The 18,824-nt window shown below is 36.8% G+C and overlaps 1 pseudogene; it reads left to right on the top strand.

The window, feature by feature from the left end:
- Positions 1-18,824, top strand: part of LOC113334942 — a 195,545-nt pseudogene that overhangs the window by 21,853 nt on the left and 154,868 nt on the right.

Here is an 18,824-nt window from a genome sequence, read left to right as displayed (position 1 = left end):
TATAAGTTTCTCTGAATGCTTTCTGTGATATGTTCCCCGGATGAACCCTTAATGTTGATATGGCATGACAATTTGTGTTCACTCGCAGCAGAGTAGCACGAATTTCCAAGTATCAAGGTTAAGGTCCTTGCATAAAGTATTTAATCGGAAAGCATACTGCATTCTGGCAATGAACTTAAAGAACTCTGTGTCAACACATAGAATTCAATCAATTTTGTGATAATTCACAAGATTCAGACATTACCCTGACTAATTTTCAAAAATTAGGGTTCTGCGCTCTGCGCAATATATTAGACCTTGCCTATCGAAATTAAGCCTAGGCGGACTAGGTAATTAATCCGCTATGGATTAGTAGGTGCAAAATCCTACCTCAAATCAGAAAACAAAGAATAAAAGGATCCGCGGAATAGGAGCAGCAGCCATAGGCCAGCCGGCGCCACTTGCAAGTGGCCACACCCCATGTTTCTCGACCGTCCCCTGTTTCCTGTCGACAAATCAGGTCGCCTTAAACCCTTCACACGCACATGAGTTGTAGCTGGGCCCATACTTGTCGGCCCTATTTCCCATCGACCAATCAGGTCGCTTTAAATCCGCCACACGCACACCAGAAGTGTGGCCACGCCCATGCTTGGCCGACCCCTCTTTCTCGACCAATCAGGTCGCTCTAAACCTGCCACAGTATCAAAAGAGGCAAAGTTGCGCCAGAAGGTCACAATGCCAAATTGGCTTTCCAAAAGCCGCACTAACATGCTAATTGTCATGCCAAACGTGCCATTCCGCTCCGGCGTGCCAGTGGCATGCCAAACATGCCATGCCGCTCCAATACACTAATTGTCATGCCGAACATGCCAAACGTGCCAGTTTGCCGCAGTAGCATGCCAATCGTGTCAACATGCCATAAATAGCACGCCAACGTGCTAACCCACTTCATGTTCGTGGCCAAACGCCATGACATATTACAATTAGGATATTCTAAACGGCTATGCCTTGATGGCATTAGTCGAAACCCTAATTTCCAGTCGTGACCCAATTATGCTACTTTGGCCCTACAACATGCCACGAGCCATGTATGACCCGACAAACACTAAAAGCGACGCCATTTTATAATCACCCGTGGCCATACTTGCGCCTTGTGGTTATTACCATATTGTGTCCTGCCATAGTTCCTTTGATGTGGCCATGGCACCGATTGCATAAAGCGCCATCGTGTCACGGCCATGTCGTACGCTAATTAGGGTTTCGATATGCCAAACCCTAATTTAGCTAAAGTTTCCACACCAACTAAGTCAAGTAATTCTCCTAAGGCCTTAAGTTTGATAAAGCAACAAGGCCAATGTTTCCAGGGCCATATTTGGGTCTAGCACCATTATGCCAAAATAGCTGCCATGGCTACGCCAGGCGCCACTATGCCACTGGCATAGTGGTATGTTCCACTGCACCATTGGCATGTGCCAATGACGCAACTGTGCTGTCATCAAGCGCCAACAGAATGTGGCCATAATCAATGGCCATCCTTTCTCATGAGTTACGATCTCAGCCGTCCGAATTCGCCACAGAATTGACAGGCCTGCGGCAAGTTTTGGGCGACCAACTAAGACAAGACAAATAGCATCACGTGCTATTCTCCCGTGGCAAGTGTCCTGACTTTGACTTGCCACACATAGCAACCTGCTACATGTTTTCCATGAAAACACTCGAGATATCAAACATGTCACAAATTGGGGGATCCTCATCAGGGTATTGGTCTGGTGGTTTACAGCGTGCGGCGTGCAACACGCCCATTATCATAAAGTGTCAGAAAGCAGGGCAGTTAGTGGCGGTAATAAGTAGTGGGTGTAAACTGACCAGTTTTCCTCCATGGTGGGAATGTGGTCTCTGGCATTTACACATAATCCCACTTCTTCATTACTCTATCACTCCCACTTTCTACGAGATCAGGGTGCGTTCAATATGACTTGTATAAATAGGTTTTACCTATTTTCGACCAAACAACAAGTTTTGGTTAGAACAACACAGTATCCAGAAAAATACCAAAGAACTGATAGCTTTCATTCCACAAGCCAGTTCCAAATTATGATACAAATCATAAAATAGCCACACCTTCAGAATTAACCATTCTGGTCTCAACACATTCTTCACTTCCATCCTTAAGACCAACCCTTCTCCTTCACTTTATGACTGAAGCAAGACTGGAATGGCCATTTCTTGGTTTAGGCCAGGATTGTACAGATTAATCTCTTGAATCTAAAGTACTCCCGTGCAGGTTTAGATTTGTTTCTCATCCACACACCCAAATTTACCACAACCAGCAGAAACAGTTTTTACCCACAAACAATAGCATATCTTGTTGGCTGCAACATAATTAATTTAATTGCAATGGGTAAAAACTGCTGCATTAGCATGTGATAATCATGCGATTTTAGTCCGATAAGATTTCGATCTTTTCGATTCACCAGGGTTGAAAAGTTTGAACAATACCCATGTGGAACCTTTATCTCGGATAATGTTGCACATAACTTGTCTTTTTCCTCCGGGCTTAATGAGCGACATGCTGCCAGTATTATATATCCTCCTTTGCCATTTGGCTTAGTGCGCAACTTGTCTCTAAAACCCATGTCCTCCAGATCCATTCGATAAGCCAAGTGGTATTTCGACTTTAATTCATTGTTCAACAATGTTCCAAAGATACTCTCGCATACATTCTTTTTGACGTGCATAAAATATATGCAATGGTGGACAACATGATACCTCTAGTAGGGGAGGATCCGGAACCATATATTGAGATTTTTCCAGTAGGGCATGACAGTCTCCTTCCCTTTTATTGGGTCGATGGTCTTTTCGGTTCTCTTCATCTTTCCACCTCTTCCAGTGTTATCCTGCACGAATTCCACTTCGATCCCTTTCCCCATTAATTCTTTATAGACTTTACCTCATTGTATATTTGTGACGGGGTCATAAGTTCCGGAGCCTTGTTAGTTTCCCCTTTTCCGTTGAACCCCTTCTGAAATCTGAATGGATGCTTATATGGTAGGTATCTTCTATTCCCGGTATAAACCTCTTTCCTACTTCGATTTAGCTTGACATAGTAAGTATTTCTCCCACACACCTTACAGGAATCTCATCCCTGGTAGGTACAATCACACAGTGTACCGAGAGAAGGTTAATCATTTATTTTACATGAAACAACCGCACGTAGATTAAACATCTCATGTTTCAGCGCATCAAAACATTCGAATCCCTCAAAAAATTCCTCGGGATCCTCAAAAAACGATTGTAACATAACATTAATGTCCTTACAAGGCTCACCATCGATAATTAATAACAGCATTGTGAACTTTCTCTTCATACACAACGACGGAGGAAGGTTGTAAATCACTGTCAGAATTGGCCACACACTGTGATGTTTTTGCATGCCTTTATTTACGTCAACCCCGTCAGCCGAAATGCCTAGCCACAGATTTCGAGGATCATCACGAATCATGGGATATCTTTCATCTAAATTTTTCCATGTCGGTGAGTCCGCCGGATGCCGTAAAACACCCTCGTCTTTCTTTCTGGTGGTGTCGTTCCATAATAAATATTCGACAATTCTCTTTGATTGAAACAGTCGTTTCAGTCTTGGGATAATTGGGAAATACCACAAGAATTTTTCTGGAATCTTTTCATGCACCTCTTGGGTGGTGTCGTCAACTTTCCATCTTGATTCCCCGCAGGTGGGACACTTGGTGCAATCTTTGTAATTCTTCCTATAGAGAATGCAGTCATTGATGCATACATGTATCTTTACGTAACCTGAACCCAAATCTCTCAACACCTACTTATCTTCATATGTACTTTTCATCATCTCATTTCCTGGAGGGAGCATGGATTTTAACAGTGATAGAAGTTCATTAAAGAACTTGTCGTAAGATCCGTGCTTGCTCTTCAAGTTAAACGGGTCACACATTGTAGATATCTTTGTAAAATCGGTACATCCTTCGTATAGGGGTTTCCCAGCATCTTTTAGTAGCCGTTCCATTTTCTCAGAATCCTTTGAAAAGTTATCTCCTAATAAAGTACTAATCATTTCTATCGTCTCTACAGCATGTGTTGGTTCATCAGTGTGCGGACCGTCGTTGTTATTACCATCCAGACGTGTCCACCTTGATGACTCATCTCCTTCTCCGTGCTTAGTCCATACGGCATAAATTTGAATGAATCCAGAAGAATATAAATTAAATCTAAATTTACTTGCCTTGTGCACGTAGAGGTTGAGACATTTCACACATGGACATAGAAACCTAACTTTTCCCTAGTCTTCTGGTTTCCGTATCCCATTCGTAATATCCTGTTGGTATGTATGCGTAGCAAACTCTATAAATGCTTCAACTCCGTCTTGATGACGTGGTTTGGTTCTATCGATCTATATCCAAGGTTTATCCATTACTATAGGATCCATTATGAATTCTCAGATACCTGGACGTAGAAAAAACTTGTCAACATCTTGTGAAAATGTTATTGTGGTCCGAATAAAACTACGAATTATCATTGCAAAGAGTAGTACGTACACAAAGAGTAATCACAAATGATTCATATATGAATCATACAAATAATCAGAGGTTAGCTACCCACTGTAGTGCATGTGAAGACAATATTTACCCTACTATGACCATTAGAGTTACAATCTCAGTTAACAAAGGAGTATTGAAAAGAAATACTTACACGGTCGATCCGATTATTCCGCAACTTGAAGCAAACCTGACGGGAATATATGGTTTATCCAGGAGATGAACCAGATGATCAAAGTAAACCACTTGTTTTTTTTTCTGGGGGGGAGGAGGGGTAGAAGATTTAAGAGTAGAAACATGAAATGATTTAAGACGAGAGAGATGAAAACATAGGGTAAAGATTTATTATCATAAATGGGTAATGTAATGTAAATAAAAATTTGGCAATATTTTTACAAATAATATTTAAGTGTATCTCGTAAATAATTTGGTAAAATAGGAAGGTAAAGATCCTTCAATTTGCATGTTGCACGTTCTACGTGAAGAATTTTCTCAATCAAATCTTGTTATGCTGCTGCATAATTTTCTGCTTTGACGGCTCTAAAAGACCGGAGTTAGATGCGATTAATATTCATTCCATCCTGAAGTTTCTTTGTTCGTACCCGAATTCAGAAAATAAATTAAAATGATAGTTAAAAAGCGGAGTACGTGTTGCTGCAATTGTTATAACGGTACTAAAGGAAAATACTAACTTTGTAAAAAGTGGAGTACGTGTTGGTGTTGTTGATAAATAAAATTGTAAGAACTGGAAGAAGCTATGGTCCCAATTACAATTAAGTGAACTAAAACCCATTACTCTATTTGTGTGTTTTGTCCAATTAGAATTAATATCTAAAACCAAAGATTGATTCATCCAATGAACATAATAGGTTTGATCATTGATGGATTTTATTAAAGTCTCACAATCTGATTCAAAGATAACATGATTAAAGTTCTTTGAGGGTGCTAGAGTAACAGCTGCCAGCATATCCTTACATTCCAGCTCCTCAGCTTCAACTCCTATCTTCATTCCTCCATTGAAGCATTGTCCTTGCACCCTAATGCAGCTACCTGCACAATTCCTCACTATTAGCCTATTCCACCTTGTAATAAATATGACTTAAAAGAAGCATCAAAATTTATTTTCAGATAAACATTATCAGGAGGTTTCCATCTTAGCACCTGCACTACCCCATTAGTATAAGAAATAAGATTAGTTCCAGGAGACACAAGTTTATTAATGCCATATATTGACATTCCTATTTGGAGTTATGTTCTGAAAATTCTTTGAACATCAAATAGTCCAAACTGAAGCCATTAGCAATTTATTAATCTCATGTCTAGTAAATCCTGCACCAAAGGTAATATTATTTCCTGCAGAAAACCAAGAGAGAATCCAGCTCCTAAATGAACCATGTTGTACCATAATATTACTAACATTGTTATTTTAAACTAACCAAATAGATCTAGCATAACCACATTCAAGGAATAGGTGATTACTGGATTCCACAGGATGATTACATAAACTGCAATGCAATTCAATATCATTTCCATATCTATCTAGTTTATCTCTTGTTGAGACTATATCTTTTAAGCACTTCCAAAAAAATAATTTAACTTCCACAAAGCTTTCCATACATGTGGAGAAACAGAATTAGTACCTGCAGAAGTATTAGATGGACTAGACAACACATTATAGACACTCTTAACAGAGAATTGGCCTTTCCTATTTGGAAGCTAAACAAGAGTATGAAGTCCGATTCACCACCATTGAGTGCTGATGGTACTCCGTAAATATGAATACTATGAAGTGAACGATTTCATAAAAAGTGAATGCTTCCCCCTTTTCCTCTAAGTAGTGCGCTTTCACGGCTTCATGCTACAAAAACAACAGACAAACGTATCTTGTTACATATAAACTGAAAAAACGTATTGCGCCGACTAAACTATAAAGATACGTACAAGTTGTAGAGGGGACAAGCTAAGGTAGCTTGCATGCGAGATCCGGTGTTTGATTATAAAAAACCCAGTTAATGCATCTAGGATGATGTTGTGCCTATCCTTGATTTGTTGAACACTTCTTCTTTTCGGGTTCCCATAATCTTGGCTAAATTTGTTATGTATCTTCACCCAAAAGGTCTCGGTCGAGGAGCAATCTAGAACTCGACTTTTGGCTGCCCATGCATTGGTAATTGCCAAATCTTCCACGGAGTCAAACAATGCCATTTGTTGTATGTGGAGGTAGGGAATGAGTAGGTTCTCTTATAGGCTACAAGTGGAGTGCACGTGTGTTGCAGGTCGAACACCGAGTTTCAAATACGCCATCTTCCCTGTTAAACCAATTGCTTAGCATAATAGAACACCGTTGTGAAGTGAAGAAAAACAAAATCGAGAGAATACAACAACAGATTCTCCTTTCCGGCTCTATAACAACGCCGGCTTAATCTACAATGCAACTTTTACTCCTGACATCAACAAAAGATAATTCCTAAATCCATAAAAAAACCACTACTAACAAAAATTAACTCAATATAAACCAAATTCCACAATTTCCGTCAAAAAGTTCATACAAAACATCAATTGTTTCAACCAATTAATACTGTCTAACAAAAATCAATAAGGAAATCATAAGGAAATGTGATCATCCATGTAAACTCAAACCCAAATTACAATCTTATTATTAGAATTTATCAGAGAATGCTCTAGATGAACTCTCTCTAGATTGGTTTATGATCATAAAAAAATGAAAGACCTGAACAAAACAAAAGAAGCCTTAACAATATCGATGTGCTTCCACAATTTCCATCACAGATAAGATATAGAATCACAGTCAAGATCATAAAAGACTCCTAAAATTTACAGAACCCTAGGTTTACAGAATATAGTAGAAAACGATTTTAGTTTTAGGAAATGTATATACCTGAAACCCTAGATATAGTAATTTAAAATTAAGAAAAACCCATCCCCCATTCATGAAATTAAACAAGTAAGTTCGAATTTAATCTGATAAGAGAAATTAAGATTTTTTTTCTATTTCCTTACCTGGGGTTTCTATATTTCGCCTCTTCCAGTCTTTCTCCCGCGCAAGTAAGAGAAGGAAATAACTTTTTTTTTCTTTTTTCTGTAGTTATTAAAGCTACTTTAATTAACCAAAATGCCATTTTACCTAGATTTATCACGTCATTATGACATAGTGGGTTAGAATAGATACCATTTAGACTAGGAAACGTGTTCGATTAAAGCTTTCTCTTGGGAATAGGCGTGACCCTCCAAGAAATTATATTTTATTCCTGATAGAGTAGTTTATAAGAGGATTAACAGGGAAACCAAAGGGTCATAGAGCAAATAATTTCAGAGAGAAATTTTTAGAGGGAGACTATTTTTTACTGAATTTTTCTAAATCAAATCAATCAAAATGGCTGGTGATGATGATCAACGCAGACGAAAGGGTAAAGCCCCCATGACTGAAGAGAAATTTTTGAAAGAGTTAGAAGAGAAAGAAAGACGAGAAAGGTTATCAGCCACTATACAAATGATTGGGCAGATGACCAAGGATGACCTAGAGAAAGTACAAAACAGAGTAAGTGACTTGTTGAATGATATTGAAATCGATACTCTCTGGGAAGATATGCATGCTGCAATGAATGAAAACAAAGCATAAGAGAAACCAGTACAGATTTTGCCAAAGAAGCATCATCTTGATCTTTTCATAGATGAAGCAGAGGAGGAAAAGTTCTGGGAAGTGCATGATAAAAGGGCGAGGTTAGCTGAAATGGCTGAGATTAATGCAGCAATGAAGAAAGAATATGGGCCAATCGACAGTGATGCAAATGCTTCTGAAGATGAAGAGTATGTTGTTGTTGTTGGGTACGAAAGTGATACAACACTCAAGATTCACTGGAAAGGGAGGTTGCAGAGTACGAAGCTTAAGAAGAACTAAAACAGAGAATTCTGGAATTTTGCAAAGATGAGAGAATTAGGATTAATGATGAATTGTTGACCCAAAATACTGATTCCGAAGAGGAAGATGCAGATGAAGACGAGGAGGAAGAGGAATCTGATGATTCTGATTCCGAGTGATGGGTATGACAATGAGTAAGCCTTATCGACATTTGAATTCTTATGTAGGGAGATGGTGGATTTTTGGGTAAGTGCTCGAATGGAAATGATGATATAATGTTAAAAAAAGGTTAAGAAATAGCTATTATCAAAGTATAGAGAAGAATTCAAATGGAGAGGGGTCTAATGCAAATGGTAAGTCACTGAATCATGTTTTCTTTTTTGGTTCTGGCAATGGAGACTGAAAATGCAGGGGAATGTTATGTTTATTTTGCAATTTTCTTTTTCTTTTTGGTATTTGGATTTTTGTAGGTAAGATGGTGAAATACTTGTAAATGGCAGACCAATTTTTCCTTAATGTTTTGTGTATGTTTTAGTTTATGAACATGTAAGTGGATGTGAAATGATAGTGTTGCTAATAAATATTGCTCAACACTAAGTGAACAGAATGGTTGTAACTTTTTTAAATGCAATATGATGAAGTCGGCTTATTTATATTATCTAACGATTGTGTTTCGATAATTTTGGAGATGCATGATGTATTCTAGAAACCAAAACTACAATCAAAGAACTGGAACATGTACAAGACTAAAATGTATTGAAAAAAATGCATACTGAAAACAAGTCACTTTAGTGTTTCTCTATCCAGTCTAATTCACTTGATGGAGTGGCATATACACACCTAGTCCTAATCTACAATCTGGAAAAGGGACAAATTACGAACATCCAAATATGTTTGATCTTTATATCTTCTGTCAAATACATGACTAACAAAAATTGGCTTGCATTGGTTGCGTCGTATTCGACTTTCACATAATTGACATTAACACTACTTAGTGGAGCCTTATGCACACCTAATTTAATTCTACAATCTTACAATGAATACAAATCACAAAGACTCCTGAGATGCTGCTTCTCAAAACATAATACAAGCTTTATTCACCAATGCTGACATCCTACAACCAAATACTATGTCTCAGTTTAAGATCATCTGTCAACTGACATATAAAACTACTTGGTGGATCCATAAACATGCAATCGAGATGTTCATAATCACCAAAACATTCTCAAAACAGGATACAATTCACAACAACATAATAAACCTAAAATCTGAAAGATAGAGATGTTCATAATCACCATCAGAAATTGTACCATTCAATATCAGTAGTGTGTAGCCTCCAATTTGTAAAATCATTAAACCCCAAAATGAATGAATGAGAAATACCTTAGATGAAGATGACCAAGATTTGCATTTCCAAAATTATGAATCACTATCAATACTTCTATGAGAGATCGATTAAACTTCAATCTAGGCCTGATTGATCTTTCACGGAAGAATCAATTGATTCATTGTTGTTGATGAAGTTTTATGCTGATGAATCTCAAAGAAACCCCCAAATGAATGAATGAGAAATACCTTAGATAAAGATAACCCAGATTTGCATTTCCAAGGTTATGAATCAGTGTCAATACTTCTATGAGAGATCAATTAAACTTAAATCTATCCTTAAATCGATGTTTCATAGAAGAGTTAATTGATTCTTTCGTTACTGTCGATGAAGTTTTGTGCGGCTCAAATGAATGATATTATATGAAATGATAATGAGCTATGTTCTCAGGCGATGTTCCGGACATAGAAGATTTTGGTGGTTCCACTAATAGACCGGATTAGTTGTTGGTCAGGGACTAGGGCATTAAGATATGGCATAATGCATGATCCAAACCATGCTGCAGTTCAAGATATGGCCCATATGTTAACTAATTAATCAATTATGTCAGGAATACGCTAGTGTGCTGACTAATCAAATCAAGATATTGCAATACACCAGCGTCACATAATGCCTGTCATTATCAACTAAACCTACAAATTTCACTGAGATATTCTCAAAACAAAATACAATGTACTGCAACACATCAAAAATCACAAATACAAGTAGAGATGTTCATAATCATCGTGAGAAATTGCACCATAGAGGTGTTTTCTTCTTAGGTTCTCCTTAGATTGAATGGTAACGACTTGCTAGACTGAATTATAGTATGAATGGACTAGTTTGTTAAATTAGGAAGGTAAAATTTTATTTTTAACAAGTGTACTATCTCATTGACATGAATGCTTAACGTGTCAGGATATTTATAGATTTCTTTAGGGTTTCAGCAAGATTATAGGCGTCAAAATAGAACTGGCAATCAGTAGTTTAATCCTACAATCCTAATACAATATTTTACTGCTGGGTCTCGTAAAATCTGCAAAATCGCACTTTCCATATATCACCTTGATTTCGTTTGTTAAACTCATGGTAAACATAACCCACACACTATATTTAAATTTGCATACTAGATATGTATAGAAGAAAAAAAACACAAAATATTTAGTTAGATTTGGATCCTAGAAATAAGAAATTAGATACCTAGTTCATAAGTAAAATAAAGAAGGAATTGATAGGAGGAGTTCTAATGAGAAATGTGTTGTTCCTGCCAATGGTCTTGTTAATAATGATCCTCCTCCTCCGAAGGGCTTTGCTTCATGGGGTGACTTTTTGGAAAGCATTGGAGATATACTAAAAGAGTATGTCGATGAAGAATCTGAATTAATTCATAATATGAATCTTGGGATTATTCCTGCAAGTATCCATGTTGAAAATGATACTCCTCCTAAGGGTTTGGCTTCTTGGGATGCATTTGAGAAAAGCTATGGTGACCATTTGGATAATGATTTCAATGAATAAGAACCTGGTGAAAATGCAGGGGGTACAACAATTCGTTTGGCAATCTGAGAGGATTTACTCCAATATACTTTCTAGAGAATCAACATAGTCAGACTCAATCTAGAGAAAAGTATATACAAGAATTTATATCTTTGTTTCACAATGTAATCAGCAAATCAAACATATAGAAATCCGCGAACCTGATTATTATGTGAAACAACTTAAACAGTACCAAAGACCGCTGTTCAAGTGTCAATCAATTTAAATCAACAACCGAAGGTTGGATTATATAATTGATTGATCTTAACGCACAACCTGTGATATTTCAATTATATAACAAAATATAATGCGAAAAGAAATAACACAAACACTAGAATTTTGTTAATGAGGAAAACCGCAAATGCAGAAAATACCCGGGACCTAGTCCAGCTTTGAACACCACATTGTATTAAGCCGCTACAGACACTAGCCTACGACCAATGAACTTCGGACTGGACTGTAGTTGAACCCTAATCAATCTCACACTGATTCAAGGTACAGTTGTGTTCCTTACGTCTCTGATCCCAGCAGGATACTACGCACTTGATTCCCTTAGCCGATCTCACCCACAACCAAGAGTTGCTACAACCCAAAGTCGAAGACTTGATAAACAAATCTTTCTCACACAAAAAAGTCTATTGGTATATATAAATCTGTCTCCCACAGAAATACCTATGAGCTTTGTTCTGTCTTTTAATAAATTAAGGTAAACAGGAACCAATTAATAAACCGGTCTTATATTCCTGAAGAACAACCTAGTATTATCAATCACCTCACAATAATCTTAATCGAATAGCGAAATAAGATATTGTGGAATCACAAACGATGAGACGAAAATGTTTGTGATTACTTTTATCTTGCCTATCAGAGATATTAGTCTCGAGCTTCATACTCAACACGATAGAAGATGCAAGATCAGATCACGTAATCACAAAGAAAATAGTTGGGTCTGGCTTCACAATCCCAATGGAGTCTTCAAGTCGTTAACCTACAGGGTCTCGAGAGAAACCTAAGGTTAAAGGAGAATCGACTCCAGTTATGCAACTAGTAACACACAGAAATGTGGGGATTAGGTTTCCAGGTGCTAGATTTATCCTTTATATAGTTTTCAAATCAGGGTTTGCAATCCAAGTTACCTTGGTAACAAAGCATTCAATATTCACCGTTAGATGAAAAACTTGATTCAACCAAGCTAATATCTTTCAACCGTTAGATCGAACATAGATTGTTACACACAAATGAAATGTACCCTCATTTAGGTTTATGTAACCGTACCTAAACGTGTACACCCTATTGGTTCGATAATAGTTAACCGAAGTTAGCTATATGAATACTCTCATATCAACCTTGTTCATCTTAACCATAACTAGTTCAAATGACTCAAATGAACTAGTTAAAGAGTTGTTCAATTTCTATACTCTCATAGAATTATACAAGAACACAGTTGAAGCAAAATCGGTTTGATTCACTCGAATCAATTGATGAACATTATATCCACGGTTTCCAAAGATTGCATTTCTTATTTTATAAATGTTTAAGTTCACGAACACAATCGATTTTAGAACTTTAACCTTCAAGTATGCAAACGGGTACGCATACTTGAAATACCCGGACCAAAATTAGTTTTCGCCAGTACGCAAACGGGTACGCGAACTTCCAATTTCAACAAAAACATTCGTACATGAACCTTACGCCAGTACGCGAACGGGTACGCATACTTAGGTTCCCGGATTTCTCAAGCCAACAGGTACGCGTACCGGTATGCATTCCATGGTTCCTGGACATGGATTAAATATGTGCAAGAATACACAACATGACATATCCAATAATGGTTAAGTGTTCTAAACTCTTATTTCAATCATTAAAACTTTCTTAGAGGATGACAATAGCCGTTTCCACACACTATTAGCATCAAAGAAATTTCAAGTTATTGAAATAATCGTAGCGAAACATTCCAAGTTTACATCAAATGATTGTATCACACAAACCATGTAAGATGTTGCTCGGAAATTTTCACATGATCATCTTTTGACTTGTGTCAAGAATATAAGATGAACTTGGTCGAAGCGAAAGCTTGACAACACATATTTCGAGAAATATGTAACCGAGTTACACTCAGCTCGAAATCTCAAATGTGTATAATAGAAAACTATATCGTAACACAACTTATGTCTCAATATAGGAGATAGAGTATAAATAGACTTTCCAAGTGATAAATGAGTTTCATTCTCCACATACCTTTTGTCGATGAAGTTCCATAAGCTCTCCTTAGTAGTTCTTCGTCTTCAAATGATGAACGCCTTGAAGTCTAAGGCTCAACTACACAATCTATGTCCTAGTACGAGACATTTATAAGTAGACTAGAAATCAAGACTTATAGTTTTGATCACTAATATTGACAAACATGCTTGACATAGCAGCGCATGCGAGTTCGACCGAGCAGTGTTCTAACAATCCCCCTTTTGTCAATTTTAATGACAAAACTATCAATACATATGGATTACAAAATAAATAAAACTTTGTAGCTTCTCATCCTAATGCTTGATCTTCTTGGCATCTTCAACACGACTCGAAATCTTCGTCACTTCCAAGTACTCCACGATTCTAAATGTGTTCAACTCAGCATCATAGTTTTTGAAGATCCGCAGAGATAATAACGAGAAAACAAGTGTTCTCAATCATTGTTATACAGTATCATAATATCATTACACAACATCAAAGTTCAATTGTATCACAACTTTGACAATAATACTATGGTGATATGTATCACTCCCCCTTAGTCAATACTTCATCTCAACATGAAAACCACTCCCCCTTACATAATTATCCGTAAACTATATGTATTTGCAGTATGAAACTACACATTAATTCTCCCCCTTTTTGTCAATATAAATTGGCAAAGGTACGAAAACTAGTGGGATCCTCATGAAATCTTCATAGAGATACTTCATGACCAAAAGAGAATAACATACCAACTTATTTAGATGCAATCATATAGCCGAAGCTAAATGCATTCATCAAGGAGTTTATAAAGATACAAGATAACCCCTACAATATTCAACAGTCGCACTCCCCACAAAGATTTGGAAATTAAGCACAAGTTCAAAAAGAACTCTCCCCCATAAAATGTCATTCCCGAAAGAACAACAAGAACGACCTTACTTTTACGAGAAAAGAAGGATTTCTTTGGACATAATCAAATCACATGAGAACATGAATTTGTATCCAAAAATCACAATTGTATTAACCACAAAAATGATCAATTCAATTGGCCATGCTCAACATAAGAGATTTTACGGAGAAACACAATATATGCACAAAATTGTGGATCAGGGAACGACCAATACTGCGGAATAAACAAAGATTCATTCTATTTTTCATCACTATTTGCACAATGACATATAATAGATTTAATCTTTGTAAACAAAAGTTTTATCCTTTCTTCCATCAAAAATGACATAAAAGGCTTTAACTTTTGTGTTCAAAAGTTCATTCCATCTTTTATCAATACATTCATATCGACATAATAGAGATAACTTTTGAACAAGTATGGGACAGTCACATGTTCATGGACGTAAACAACATATCCCATAACAATTTGCAATATATAAAACCATAAAGATTAATACTGCAAGTATCATCTTCCAAATGACTTAAAATTAAATAAATACATATAAAAAAATGAAGATGAAAACGTTGGACATAACTATATGTACTCACAATAATGGATATTCCAAACCCCAGTTATCCTTCTTAAAAAAACACAAGAATAAAATTCTCATAAAAAGTTTTCCTAGACATTGTAGAGCTTTCTCAGAGCATCTACAGAGAATTACTTATCATTATTGAAAAACCATTGATAATGGGATCATCAATTCCTCAACATCTTCAGAAATATCAGTTAACTCACTAAGTTCCCTTTTTAGTTCACGCAAAGTTAGAGACAACATTTGTTCATAGTGAGAAATATCTTCTAAAGATGAAATGATTCGAGATTTTAAATCATTTCTTTTTCCAATGAAATCTTTCACCATAGACCTAAAGTTATTATCAGAATGACAAACAGACAATAGGCAGTTGGGGGAAGAACTTAGATTATCAATCGTATCCTTCACCTTTCCTTTCCTTGAGGACAGAATCCCCTCACGCATATACACATTGACAGCTTCAACAACATCTCTTTTTGTGGTACCTCTTGTTATAGGAGCCATGAGTCTGTATCTTTATAGAGAGAGAAAAGGTAAAGGACAATATTGTTCACAAATGAACATAAATAGACTCTAGGATAGCAAACCCTGAAGAAACTTGAAAAAGTCTCCACGGTTCATGATCCATTATCTATCTTAACAAAAAAATATTTACTTGCTCAATAGAAATCAAAAAAACAAAAAAAAAAAAACTACAAGACTTGAACAACCTTGACGTAATCCTTATTTCTCAAGTCAAAAATAAGGATACAGTTCATTACTATAAATTAAATAGTAATGGAGTGAACAAAAATTTCACTTCTTGTGTCACAAGGTGACATCTAAAGGTTTCTTGGATGAATAGACTTACCTCGGCTGACTCTGACTCTTTTAGACTTCTTCTCATGCCTAGCCGACACTGATTGTTTCTCCAGAGTCAGATTCATCCTTTGCATGTCATTTTGAAGTTTGGAAATTCTTTTGTTATTTCTCTTGAATTTCCAACACTTGCTATGAACATGACTTGTACTTCCACACAAGAGCAAAATAGAGAAGAGATTTTGCTTTGTAGAGATGACTCATGTTTATCACAACAAGCAAGATCAATTGATCTAGAGACGTCTAGAACAAATGAGTTAGTTGTGCTCACAGTCTTACTTTTGAACCCTAAACCTTTTGTGTTACCAAAATCCTTCTGACCAAACAACATTGTTGAAATTTTGGCTGAGCTTCTGGACAACCTTTGCAGGTCACACTTGAGAGAGTCAATCTCTTTTTCTTTTAGAAATAGGGTTCGGGTGAATTCATCATTGAGATAGTCAACTCAAGAGTTTTCACCTGATGTGATGATTCAAGTTTTTCAACATATCTTTCAGTTGAATATTTTCCTGGTGAATTTCTTCAGAATTGTCCAGGAAATCTAGGATCTCAGTGTCACACTCGCATTCAGAACATGAATTTGAGTGAATAGGAACTTCTACAGATAAGGCTGAAAGTTCTATACATATATCGGTAATATGTAAGGAGTTAGGACACTGAGATGCTTTTTCTTGACCTGAATCATCAGAAGCAATAGAGAGAGATGACAATCTCTCGGATCCTTTGATTTTCTTCAGAATATCCTTGATCTTTTGTGTAATCAGTGATCTCTTAGGAGCTTCACTTGCAAGGGCCACAACATTGAACGCAGAGGTTCTGACTGTGTTCTGGTCATGATCAAGTATTTTAATCTTTCCAACAAGAGTATTTCTGGAAAGTGTATTAAGGATATTTCCCTCAACGATGGCATGCTTCTTAGAATCGTATCTAGATGGCAGCGATCTGAGAATTTTCATCACAATGTCCTTTTCAGGAATAGTCTTACCCAATGCAAAGGATGCATTAAAAATTTCAGACACTTTGTGATTAAACTCATCAAATGAATCTTCATCTGCCATACGAAGGTTTTCCCAATCGGAATTTAGGTTTTGAAGCCTGACTTCCTTTTCACTGGTATTACCTTCAAATACGGTTTCTAAGATATCCCAAGCATCTTTATACCGAGTGCACGTAGTCACATGGTGCTGAAGATATGGGGTAATGGCATGAATGATGGCGTTCAAACCGTCGGAATTTTGATTTGCAGCAAGAATCTTAGCAGGGTCATAAGCACCAATATCCCTTGGAACAGTCGCATCTCCTACTGCAACAACGGGGGAATCATAGTTATTGATTACATAAACCCATGATTGAAAATCACGCGCTTGAAGAAAGGCACGCGTAACAATTTTCCACCATAAGTAATTTGATCCATCGAAGACTGGTGGTACATTTATAGAGATAACACTTATGTCCATATCAGATCGCTACAAACACAGACTTATAAGGTCTTTAATGTGTGTGCCTGCTCTGATACCAATTAAAAATGCGGGGGTACAACAACCACACCCAACAATTCGTTTGGAAAACTGAGGACAAGAGTTTCAAGATAATCAACTAGACAGTCAGGCTCAATCTAGAGAAAAGTACATACAAGAGTTTATATCTCTGTTTCACAATGTAATCATCAAATCAAACAGATAGAAATCCGCGAGTCTGATTATTAGGTGAAACAACTTGAACGGTGCCAAACACCAATGTTAAAGTGTCAATCAATTTAAATCAACAACCAAAGGTTGGATTATCTTATTGATTGATCTTAATGCACAACCTGTGATATTTCAGTTATATAACAAAGTATAATGCGGAAAAGAAATAAAACAGACACCAGAATTTTGTTAACGAGGAAAACTGCAAATGCAGAAAAACCCCGGGACCTAGTCCAGCTTTGAACACCACATTGTATTAAGCCGTTACAGACACTAGCCTACTACCAATGAACTTCGGACTGGGATGCAGATGAACCCCAATCAATCTCACACTGATTCAAGGTACAGTTTTGCTCCTTACGTCTCTGATCCCATTAGGATACTGCGCACTTGATTCCCTTATCTAATCTCACTTACAACCACGAGTTGCCACGACCCAAAGTCGAAGACTTGATAAACAAATCTGTCTCACACAGAAAAGTCTATTGGTATAGATAAATCTGTCTCCCACAGAAATACCTATGAGTTTTGTTTCGTCTTTTCATAAATCAAGGTGAACAGGAACCAATTGATAAACCGGTCTTATATTCCCAAAGAACAACCTAGTATTATCAATCACCTCACAATAATCTTAATCGGCTAGCGAAACAAGATATTTTGGAATCACAAACGATGAGACGAAGATGTTTGTGATTATTTTTATCTTGCCTATCGGATATATATATATACATACATATATATATATATATATATATATTAATCTCGAGCCAATTATTTCAATTGTACTCAACGCGATAGAAGATGCAAGATCAGATCACGTAATCACAAAGAAAATAGTTGGGTCTGGCTTCACAATCCCAATGAAGTCTTCAAGTCGTTAACCTACAGGGTCTCGAGAGAAACCTAAGGTTAAAGGAGAATCGACTCCAGTTATGCAACTAGTAACACACAGAAATGTGGGGATTAGGTTTCCAGGTGCTAGATTTATCCTTTATATAGTTTTCAAATCAGGGTTTGCAATCCAAGTTACCTTGGTAACAAAGCATTCAATATTCACCGTTAGATGAAAAACTTGATTCAACCAAGCTAATATCTTTCAACCGTTACATCGAACTTAGCTTGTTACACACAAATAAAATGTACCCTCATTTAGGTTTATGTAACCGTACCTAAACATGTACATCATGTTGGTTCAATAATAGTTAACCCAAGTTAGCCATATAAATACTCTCATATCAACCT

The sequence above is a fragment of the Papaver somniferum genome, unplaced genomic scaffold, assembly GCF_003573695.1.
Source record: "Papaver somniferum cultivar HN1 unplaced genomic scaffold, ASM357369v1 unplaced-scaffold_137, whole genome shotgun sequence".
Lineage (NCBI taxonomy): Eukaryota > Viridiplantae > Streptophyta > Magnoliopsida > Ranunculales > Papaveraceae > Papaver > Papaver somniferum.
The sequence above is the reverse complement of the archived record's forward strand: the minus strand, read 5'-3'. Positions and strand labels throughout refer to the sequence as shown.